The sequence below is a fragment of the Papilio polytes genome, unplaced genomic scaffold (genome assembly GCF_000836215.1).
Source record: "Papilio polytes unplaced genomic scaffold, Ppol_1.0 DF824102.1, whole genome shotgun sequence".
Lineage (NCBI taxonomy): Eukaryota > Metazoa > Arthropoda > Insecta > Lepidoptera > Papilionidae > Papilio > Papilio polytes.
The window spans coordinates 4,153,715-4,164,080 of record NW_013525102.1 but is presented as its reverse complement, the minus strand read 5'-3'; the positions used below and the strand labels follow the sequence as shown (position 1 = coordinate 4,164,080).

The 10,366-nt window shown below is 35.1% G+C and overlaps 1 long non-coding RNA gene across 1 annotated transcript; it reads left to right on the top strand.

Moving 5' to 3' along the window:
• Positions 1 to 9,107: 9,107 nt before the first annotated feature.
• Positions 9,108 to 9,989, top strand: LOC106099576. Its single transcript, XR_001225391.1, has 3 exons — positions 9,108 to 9,294; positions 9,388 to 9,479; positions 9,906 to 9,989. It is a non-coding gene; the product is annotated as an uncharacterized LOC106099576 (long non-coding RNA).
• Positions 9,990 to 10,366: the final 377 nt, after the last annotated feature.

Here is a 10,366-nt window from a genome sequence, read left to right as displayed (position 1 = left end):
AAATAAACCAAGTAAAGCATTACTGTGTTTGTCTGCATGAAATAAATAATTTCACAGACTCGAGGATCATTTTAGTCTCAAGGATTCGTAGAATAGGTCTTGAACAAGTTTTGCGGAATAACTTAGAGTTGTAAGTATCCAATTTGCAGTGACGAAGTCATTACATGAGTCACAATTATAACTTTCTGGCTGGGGAATGGCTTTCGGAAATAATTTACACAACAGTTATGCAACATTTATATTTTTTTCGATTTAAGTTGGGTTTTGGTTCATGCTAATTAATGATAAAGTATGATTTAATTGGATATAAAAGGGAATGATTTAATATAACGAATTCGATTTTGAAGCGGGGTCACAAGGAATCTGTCGGGATCCCCCGAGAACACGTCGGCCGTCCGCACCGTTCACCAAATTAAAATGATAAATCAAAATCCGTCAGCCGACCGCATTCTGCCATATTGTTCGTGTTTACTTTATGTACAGTATACTACAATATGCCTAAATAATATATGTAATTAATATGGTATGAAAATTGTATTTGAAGTTTTGCTAATTATTAACCAGTAAGAGTTCGTTTTTTTTTACGAAAATTATTTATTTTAACAACATGTTTGAAATCATCAATATATGAACCATTGTCATCAATAAATTACCTTATATGTTTAAATACAATCAAGAGTGTGTTATATACGATACACTTCCGATACAAGTATTTTTAAAGCTACTTTTACTTCTATGCATTATTCAAATTGTTTTTGATTCATCTCCCAGTCTTGTTAAATTAAAATTTAAAAATGCCCACCATCTTGACGGAATTACCCCATTATTTAGAAGCGTCTACTAAATTTTTCGACTTTTCACTGTAGCTAAGGGAACAACAGAAACATTAGGCTAAAAAAATTGGGGCGATTTAATCATTTTATTCACAGACCTGGCGGAAAAGATAATGTGGAAATTATACTGAAACAATTGCTTAGAATAATAATGAATACCTATTGCTTCTGTAGTAAGCACTTGCTATTGCGATGGGAAAAAATTAAAAGTACTCCTGAAATTATTTGAAAATGCATTTACTTCTTTCTCATATGATTATAAATATAGAGGAATATCAATTTGTGATGACAGATGTCAATATTGTAAAGGAATACAAACTACTCAATTATGCAATTGCATTATAATTTATCCATATGGTAATTTTCAACAGATTTCAAACTAAATATTTATCGCGATCACAAATCGGTATTTGGACACGCTAAAACAATTGTGTGGTTGATTGGAATGAGGTGCAATTTGTGAATTACTGTATGTTGATAAAACAAATGAAAATGTAAACGAAAACCTACTTATTGTTCACAAAACTTTACACTAAAAAAACTGAATCGAAAATCGATATCGAGGATACAGAGAATCTGCATACAACAGAAATGTATGGAAATTTCCATAAGTATTGAGTGAGGTACTCGTATTTCGATATGATCGGTATCGATTTCGGAATAATCGTGTCTTGCGGCTGCCGAGGTTATCGAAAACCATTCTCAGATACCCATAATGTTTTATTAAATGTCATCCGCAATATAATGAGGTGGTAGGGCTCTAACATTTGCGAGAGAGGCGCTACAGAAATATGTGCGAAGTGTTATGGAGTGCCGTTGTAAGTCAATGAAGCGGCAAATGGGGTGTTCTCGCCGCCGCCGCGATGAGGGTACACTCTAATAAATAAAATTATGCCTCAGAAATTACAAGAATACGCGAGCCACCAGCGATCCCCGCGAGATTGGATGCTCGATATTTCCATCGATATCCTCCAATAATGAATCTAATATGTAGTAAGCTTTGAAGACGCTGTCACTGTGATGCGGCGAAAATAACCTTGCTCTTTTTGTGTTAAATGCACCGCGATAAAGTAAGAATACAATTTTACAACAGGTGATTTTTTATTGTTTACATTTGAAATTGAACTTTCACAAATTCAGGAAAAAAAAATAAACCTACTTTAGGCATAAGTTTATTATTATCCTGTGTTACTTTTATGTAGTTTAAACATAACAGTAGTAAAAATTAAAATATAGCTCAAAACATAAAGTTTGTAATTGGCTTTGTTGAGGTTGACTCCCGAAAGTTTTCTAGCCGGGCTCAGTTCAGGGCTCAGGGCATATTTCGAGTGTAGAAGTGGTGTAATTTGTCTCATCCATTGTGTTGTTTTGACGTGGGTCCATTGCTGCGGATTTGATAATGAGTTTCGTATCACATTTCTGAGTCAGATCAATTTCATTAAAATAAAAAAGAAAGATGAAACTAATTTCGTCTTCATTTTAAAAAAGTATTGTTATTTTCAGATTATATTTTCAAATGTTTAAATCAAACAATTGTTTCACTACAAAATGTTGTTGTTCTTGTGTTTTAAAATTTTGAAAAATAAAAAAAAAATACTTCATACATTTTTAATAATAAATAACATCTTGATTATCTATGCAAATAATTTAAATTATTATTATTTGTTAGTATATATGAGGTTGAAGCTTAGGCTGGAGCCAGCGTGTATGTCACGCACGCTGTATCGCGGGGGATCGTCTCGAAGGCGGTGGCGGTGCACATTGGGCTGTATCCAGTTGCTCCATAGACAACTTTATCTGATGTTTGAAATGTCTCTTTTTTTTGCTTGAATGTGCTTTGTATCAGTAAATGCATACCTTATAACGTAATATTTATCTTGTATCGATGTTTTTGGCGCAATTAGAACGTTTTCTCTGAAAATTTGTATGGAGTCGCCCTCAAAATTGGTGATAACTCAGCTATCGCACAATTGCGCCTTATTTCCTCAGAGATAACGTTTGTACAACTTGTAACGATTTTTTTGGTATACTATTGGACATGGGCACGGGTGCGATTTTTGACTTATTCAAGGTCAAAGGTCATAAAAATTACTTTTTCGCGTATTTCAGCGGAATGGTTAGCTTTATGAAAAAGTTGACTAGGACGAAGTTGTAGATCATGAAATTGCCTATAAAATATTCATTCATACTTTTTTCATAAGAGCCATAGTTTCAGAGATATAGCGATTTGCACATCCAAATTGTTCCGATTAATATACCCGATACTTTAATAACTAATAATACCTAACCACTGGAACCAGAGCTTTGAAATTTTGCGTAAAAGTTTCTATTACTGTTTTTGATGAGCGCTAAGAAAGGATTTTACGAAAATCGTCCCGTAAATGTCCAACGTGGGGGTTGAAATTTGCATGGAAAGATTTTCAAGCAAAGTGACTTGTCAAAACATAACTACAATTTAAAAAATAAAAAAGATAAATCAAAAGTAGGACAGAAAAAGTTAATAACGAATGATACCATACCAAGAAGCAAGAAGAAGATTTTATGAAAATCCGAAAAAAACTGTTGACATAACAGGGCTTAATGAAGACCTTATCTGCAGATTCGCCGTACTTTTACAAGCTATAACGTCTGGTGAGCATATAAATGTAGAAAAGCTTAAAAAATATTCATTAGAGACGGCTGAGAAGTTTGTGGAACAATATGGTATGGTATCATTCGTTATTAACTTTTTCTGTCCTGCTTTTAATTTATCTTTTTTATTTTTAAAATTGTAGTTATGTTTTGACAAGTCACTTTGCTTGAAAATCTTTCCATGCAAATTTCAACCCCCACGTTGGACATTTACGGGACGATTTTCGTAAAATCCTTTCTTAGCGCTCATCAAAAACAGTAATAGAAACTTTTACGCAAAATTTCAGAGCTCTGGTTCCAGTGGTTAGGTATTATTAGTTATTAAAGTATCGGGTATATTAATCGGAACAATTTGGATGTGCAAATCGCTATATCTCTGAAACTATGGCTCTTATGAAAAAAGTATGTATGGATATTTTATAGGCAATTTCATGATCTACAACTTCGTCCTAGTCAACTTTTTGATAAAGCTAACCATTCCGCTGAAATACGCGACAAAGTAATTTTTATGACCTTTGACCTTGAATAAGTCAAAAATCGCACCCGTGCCCATGTCCAATAGTATACCAAAAAAATCTTTACTAGTTGTACAAACGTTATCTCTGAGGAAATAAGGCGCAATTGTGCGATAGCTGAGTTATCACCAATTTTGAGGGCGACTCCATACAAATTTTCAGAGAAAACGTTCTAATTGCGCCAAAAACATCGATACAAGATAAATATTACGTTATAAGGTATGCATTTACTGATACAAAGCACATTCAAGCAAAAAAAAGAGACATTTCAAACATCAGATAAAGTTGTCTATGGAGCAACTGGGTACAGCCCAATGTGCGGTGTAATAAATAATATTATAAGGGAGAAATTATTGTGTGGAAGCAACCCTTATTCAGGCGCTACGTTCGCGACGCCCTCCCATCCCCTGCAATGTATAAAGTGATATTACTTATACGCTTACCATTAAGGCTATACGTTTCGAGTAAATTAAGACCAATTTGCAGAGGTTTTGCCACGAAATATGGCAATTTAATTTATGAACGGTGTGACGGAAATAATTTGAGTGAATGTTTAATGAATGATTCTAATTAGATTAACGCGCGTTCGAGATTTGAATTGGACAAGCTTTACTTTTGAATCAAAAGTTTGGTAATAATTTACTATAAGGTTTCATGCAACTACGAATACAATATTCACATTTTAAGTATGCCTTCACCCTATCATCATCATCATCTCCTTATCCTACTCCCGTAAGGTCGGCGCAACAGGTTTTTGTCCTCCACATAACTCTATCATACGTCATCTCAGTCTCATTCGATATGTTTATATTCTCTATGAATATTATCGTTTTTAAGAGTAAATTCAAAATACTTAAAAGCGACTACTTTAATGGTCAAATAATACAATGTTTGTTTTTATGTTAACTTTGCAGTAAATAAAGGGTAGAACATTTAGAAGTTTAAGATGCTGATGAAACAATTGATGACGTCAGCGACGTGTGATGATCAGGTCTCTCCCCGCACCCCGCGCGGTACCCCGCACCTAGTCCCGCATCACTCACGATAATGGCCGGGTCCGTGTCGCGACGCTAAATGTAAATCGCTCTAATTTATATGCGCGATAACGTCGCCGTACTGCTGTTAACTGTAATTATATTACCGAGCGAGGACGTGTTGATCAAAATGTCTGATTAAAAGCCCCCGATGCGAGCAGAGAAAAAAAATTTACAGGCCCATTATGAGCTGGTTAAAATCAGATGTCCATTTACTGCGCTTGTTTGTTGGCAGCCTCCATATTCCGTGACAAATGTGTGTAATAAAATTGACTAAATAGTCATTTCATGTCGCCCGGACTGAAATTGAGTTAGTTTGACCGATTATTTTAATCGAATTATATCCTGAAAATCCATTTTGTTACATTTGGCAGTTTGTTTTATTTTATAGCGTGCGAGTTGGAGACGTTCGTATGTTATTGCCGAGGCACACGGAGACAATGCCCCAATGGGCAATCTATTTGAGTAATTATCCGCTAAGGGCTATTGTCGGCCATCTTGTGTGCGTGGAATGAGCCTTGTTCCCTCAATGCCGGCCTCATCCGCCGTCGTGTAGCTCTGTAGCCGTGTACATGGTTTGCGTGAATACAGAAACACTACACAACGCCTCAATTTCTCGGACGATTGTATGCAACGTGAATAAGTAATTAGGTCTGCACTTAGATACGCGAGGTCTCAATACATTCGTCGAGAGTAACAATTGAAACCTAACGAGGCAAAATTGAACATGAAAGGCTGTTTAATTATAACACTTGATAAGTTAACAATCCAAAGAGCAAGTCTGACTGCGGCTTATCTGGCGCCAAATGTTTCAAAGGAACTTTTAACGAGTTTAAAGTTGGGCCGAGTGTAGTGCACCCGCACCGCGAGTGTGCCGCGCCGCCCGCCGCCTGCCGCCTGCCGCGCCGCCCGACGCTTCTGTAGCTAAAGATTAATTAAACAATTGCACGATGGCTCCTTGAAAACACTCCGACATGTCTCGGCCTGTCGTCGCCAACCTCGCCAAATTAAAACCATAAATCAAAATCCACCGACCGGAAACGTAGAAATGTAATAATGAATAACTAACTAGCTCAAAGAACCGTCTACGCTACTACGTTTTTTCTTTTCTTTTAGTTTTCAATTTACAATACCTAAAACTGAAAACGTTTTAACAAAAATTAGATACTATTTCAAATATTAAAGTTTGAAAAAAGTTCAATCATATGATTGAAAATGGAATATATGCGAGCGACCACTCGACTCGAGTGAAGTTTAAATTTACAGTGGGGTGGTGGAAGGTGGAAGGTGAGTTTGTAACATCGACTCCGTTTGGGGCAGATCGTAATTCACCATCAATTTATGTGCGTGCGCCTGTGACGCGTTAAAAGATTAGTCGCAACTCGCTATCAAAGAGTAACATTACGAAAAAGTTTTGAATTTTTCACTAAAACCAATGAAATATTTGATAAAGTGGAAAGGAGATATTTTATTTCAAAGTCCTATATCGTTTTATGTTCGTGATTTCAATCTTTTTGTGCTACATAAAGATTTTAAGTATAACAATTAAAATGTGATATAAAAGGAGACAGTTACAGTTTCTTGTTGAAACAGTATCAGGCGGAGAGTCAGTGGATCAAGTCGTGCTGGCTTCGGTCGCTGCCAAAAGACCTCAATAGTTTCCATTTGACAACTTGTTTGTGTTTCATGTGACAAATGGTAGTGGAGGGAGCGAGCCGAGCTGTTGCTTCCGTTCACAATTTTGTACATTGTTAGCGCACACGAACAATGTAAATTTGCTAATATTTGACCGCAACAATAAAGAAATCAAGGGAATGACTGATTTAGCTGACATAACAATTTTTTAATATTCACAACATATTCTGATAGTTTCGCAGGATGTCATAAAACATAAACCAAATAATTCAAGCATAAGAATTTATGTAGAATTTCCCAAACAATTAAAAGGTTTTTTTTTATCTTTAATTCGTTTGTTTCTCTTTCTTTGTCAGTGTCTACTAATCTTCAATAGACTATTCGATCCAACATTCATAAACTTGTATCTGAGCTCTAGAGGCCACTAAATTACCATTAACATCAATTTATCAGCAATAGTTTAACTAACTTGAGTTCACAAACTCATAAGTAATAACATACACAACGAAACTTTGCATAAACAATCGTATTATATATTGTTCATATTGAATCCGCTTAGGAATAGAGTCGCGTAATGAAACAAGCCAGATGTACAAAACATGGAATGTTCTTTATGGGACACGCTTTTGCTATTACAATGTGTCCAATTTCAAAAGGCCCGTCATCGTGTACGTAGCTTGTACTTTTTCGCTGCATTTAAGATGTGATGCGGAGCTCATGGGAGGTCACCATAAGTTGGAGATGCGATTCTCCTGTATAGGCATAAGGCGGGAGTTCAGGCTCGTGCAGTGTCGTACGAGATTGTAACGAAACAAATCTCGATAAAATATTAGCGAAATAGAATACATTTGTGTGAATTTATTAGAATTGCTCGAAATTAGTTACGTGTAGGATTGTGATGATTTAAAAATTTTGACGTTTTAGTTATCTTGTCTAGAGTTATTTTTTTCTGATCTAATATTTTTTAAGACATTGCAAATATACTTTATATCTTTTCGCATAGATACATGAGCTCTTATGAGTTATTTTGAAATTAATCAGAGAAGGACAGTCTGAATATTAAAATCAAGCCTATTAAAACTAAAGCGTTTTGTAGTGAGATTTGTTCCGGTTTGTAAATTTGATGATCGACTGAAGTGACGCTGTGCATAAAAATTTAATCAAGCAGTTAAACTGTAACGAGGAGTTAATAACGTCGCATAAGTGACTCGTGCGGCGGCGTGGCCCGTTATCATTAGCATGACACCCGAACTGAGCCACATTTGCGGCTGTTAAGGGACGTGCGTGGTAGTCAAACGATTTATAATGCTATATTTAACAGTACGGTTTTATATTTAGTTTAGCCCAATATCAAATTTCCGATGAAGTGGTCTCATCGGATCGAAATGTACTTTTGTGGTTAATTTGATGGATTGTGGTTAATGATAAATGTGTGACTGGTAAAATTAATTTCATCTATTCATATTGAAGAGTATTTCAGTGTTACGTGGTATCCAAAAGGCCTAATTGTCTTTGACAAACCGACGGTCAATAGCGGTTTAACGCGACTATGTTTTGCGTAGTGCAGCGAGTCGAGGCCGTAATTACTGACACATGACCTCTTTACTTTCTCACGATATGTAGGTTAATGTTTGGCTTTTAACATATTGTGGTCAAAGGATGGTGTTTAAATGCTTCTTTACGCAACTATTACTATAAATATACCTTTATAATAAAGATCACAAAAATTCTTTTAATAAAGCTAGATTTGCGAGATTAGATATTTTAAATACTGCTAATCTATAGTACTTCGAAGTTCCCGAATAAATTTCAAGCAAAACAAATCATTGGTTCCAGATACGGGATCACATCTATCGAACTGTCTCCATCTAAACTTTTCCGATCTTATCGATCAGTCTTTACCAGGATATTGTATGTGAGTTTGTATATGTGTTTGTGTTTTCACGATACTTTGCTAACTCACTTAGCTTTTACTTTGTTAATAACTTGTTCGATGTAATCTTGTGTGATTAATAATATATTAGACTGCCTTTGAAGGATATGTTTTTTATTTTAGAAATTAAAGCTTTAATATTATTCTTTAAATTGATAATTCCAATTTCTGTATCGAGAATCCAAATTCTGTATCTTCTTCAGATAATTTTATAAGAATACTTTTGTCTTACTAGAATACTTAAAAATATCTATTACGGGGCGAAATTATTGATACTTTTTGAACGATTAAAGTAACTAGCAACTAATAATTTTGAGTACTGGCTGAATTGCATCGGCGTTGACTGATGTCGATCGAGTGACTGTTGACAGTTGTCTTTGAATGTTGGAATGATGCGATTTGTTATTATAAAATCAATTGGTTAATGTCTATAATTATTTGCAATTCGATTAGAGTGTGTCGTGAAGTTATCAATTAAGATGGTGGTCAACTAAGGATAGTGCTACGCGATCGTTATTTCATTGACTCCGACATACGCAAGTCTATAATTGCGTATAGTTACCGTGCATATCATCTGCCTTCGGAATTAATTCCACAAACCGCTCGTCACTTCGACATATATAAAAGTTAAATATAGAAGCATATATTTTCAATGGAAAAGGATATTGTCTATTAGAAAGTCACTATAACAAAGACAAAGTATTCTGCTATTGGTTGGTAACACTTGTTTCAAATTTAATATTGTGAAGTAATAACGTTCATTGAAGCCAAAGCCTTTTTCCTATTACGGTGGTTAACATTTGTAGGAAAAGTTCGCCGAGGCACCGGCACCGGCACCGGATTGGACCTTACGTAAGCACTTAGCAACTTTGCACCATCGACTTTGGAACGACTCTAGGTTATTGCGGTTTTATTAATATTTTCACTATACACGTTATATCGTCATCATTATAAAATTTGTATGTGTTCGGTGTTGAAATTAAATAAACTTAAACCAAAGAGAAACATTTTACAATAAAGATATTTCTCGATCAGCAGCGTAATGAACAAAATAAAGCAGCTTCACAAACAAAAGATAATGTTAAAAGAATTAGTCGAGTCACAAAACATAAAGCAGTATTTAATAAAACATGAGCATTTGCCAACAAACAAACAATTCATAAGAGACAATTGTGCGCAGCTTCGGTGCTCGCAAAAACGTCGAGAGGGACATGCGGCACGACTTAATTGCAATGTGCTCGTTAACACTGATCCGATTTCGTGCCGTACTACCTGAACTTTAAAATGGAAACGGTCGAAAATTTGTAAATTTATTTGTTTACAGAATGCAGTGAAAGATTTGTGTTGCAAGCTCCACTTGTTATATTTCCACGCGTACCTACTAACTTTAGCTTTTTTGGAGTTTCGCTTATTTTGCACGATAAATAACACCCCTAGCTTTGTTTTCGTACAGAAATGCTGTAATAAACCATAAAGCGATCAACGTAAATTGTTCAACGTTTTCACCTTTCGCAATATTAACATTTCTTTGAAATTACATTGTTTTAGTTCTAAATAGATTTGGTTTTCATTGTAACATTCACTTTTCTAAAACCAACTCTGTCTTCTTAACTCAAGGTTTTATTAACCAAAAGGCACTAATTACAAAAGACTTCTTTAAGTTTTTAATTTTAAAATATCCTAATTAAAAATGAAATTGTTTTGAGAGAAAATTATGACAATCCGTTGTGCTGACGTAGACAAAATGTCTCGCAGAAAGCGTTGCGTTAAAGTCAAGCTCAGGGT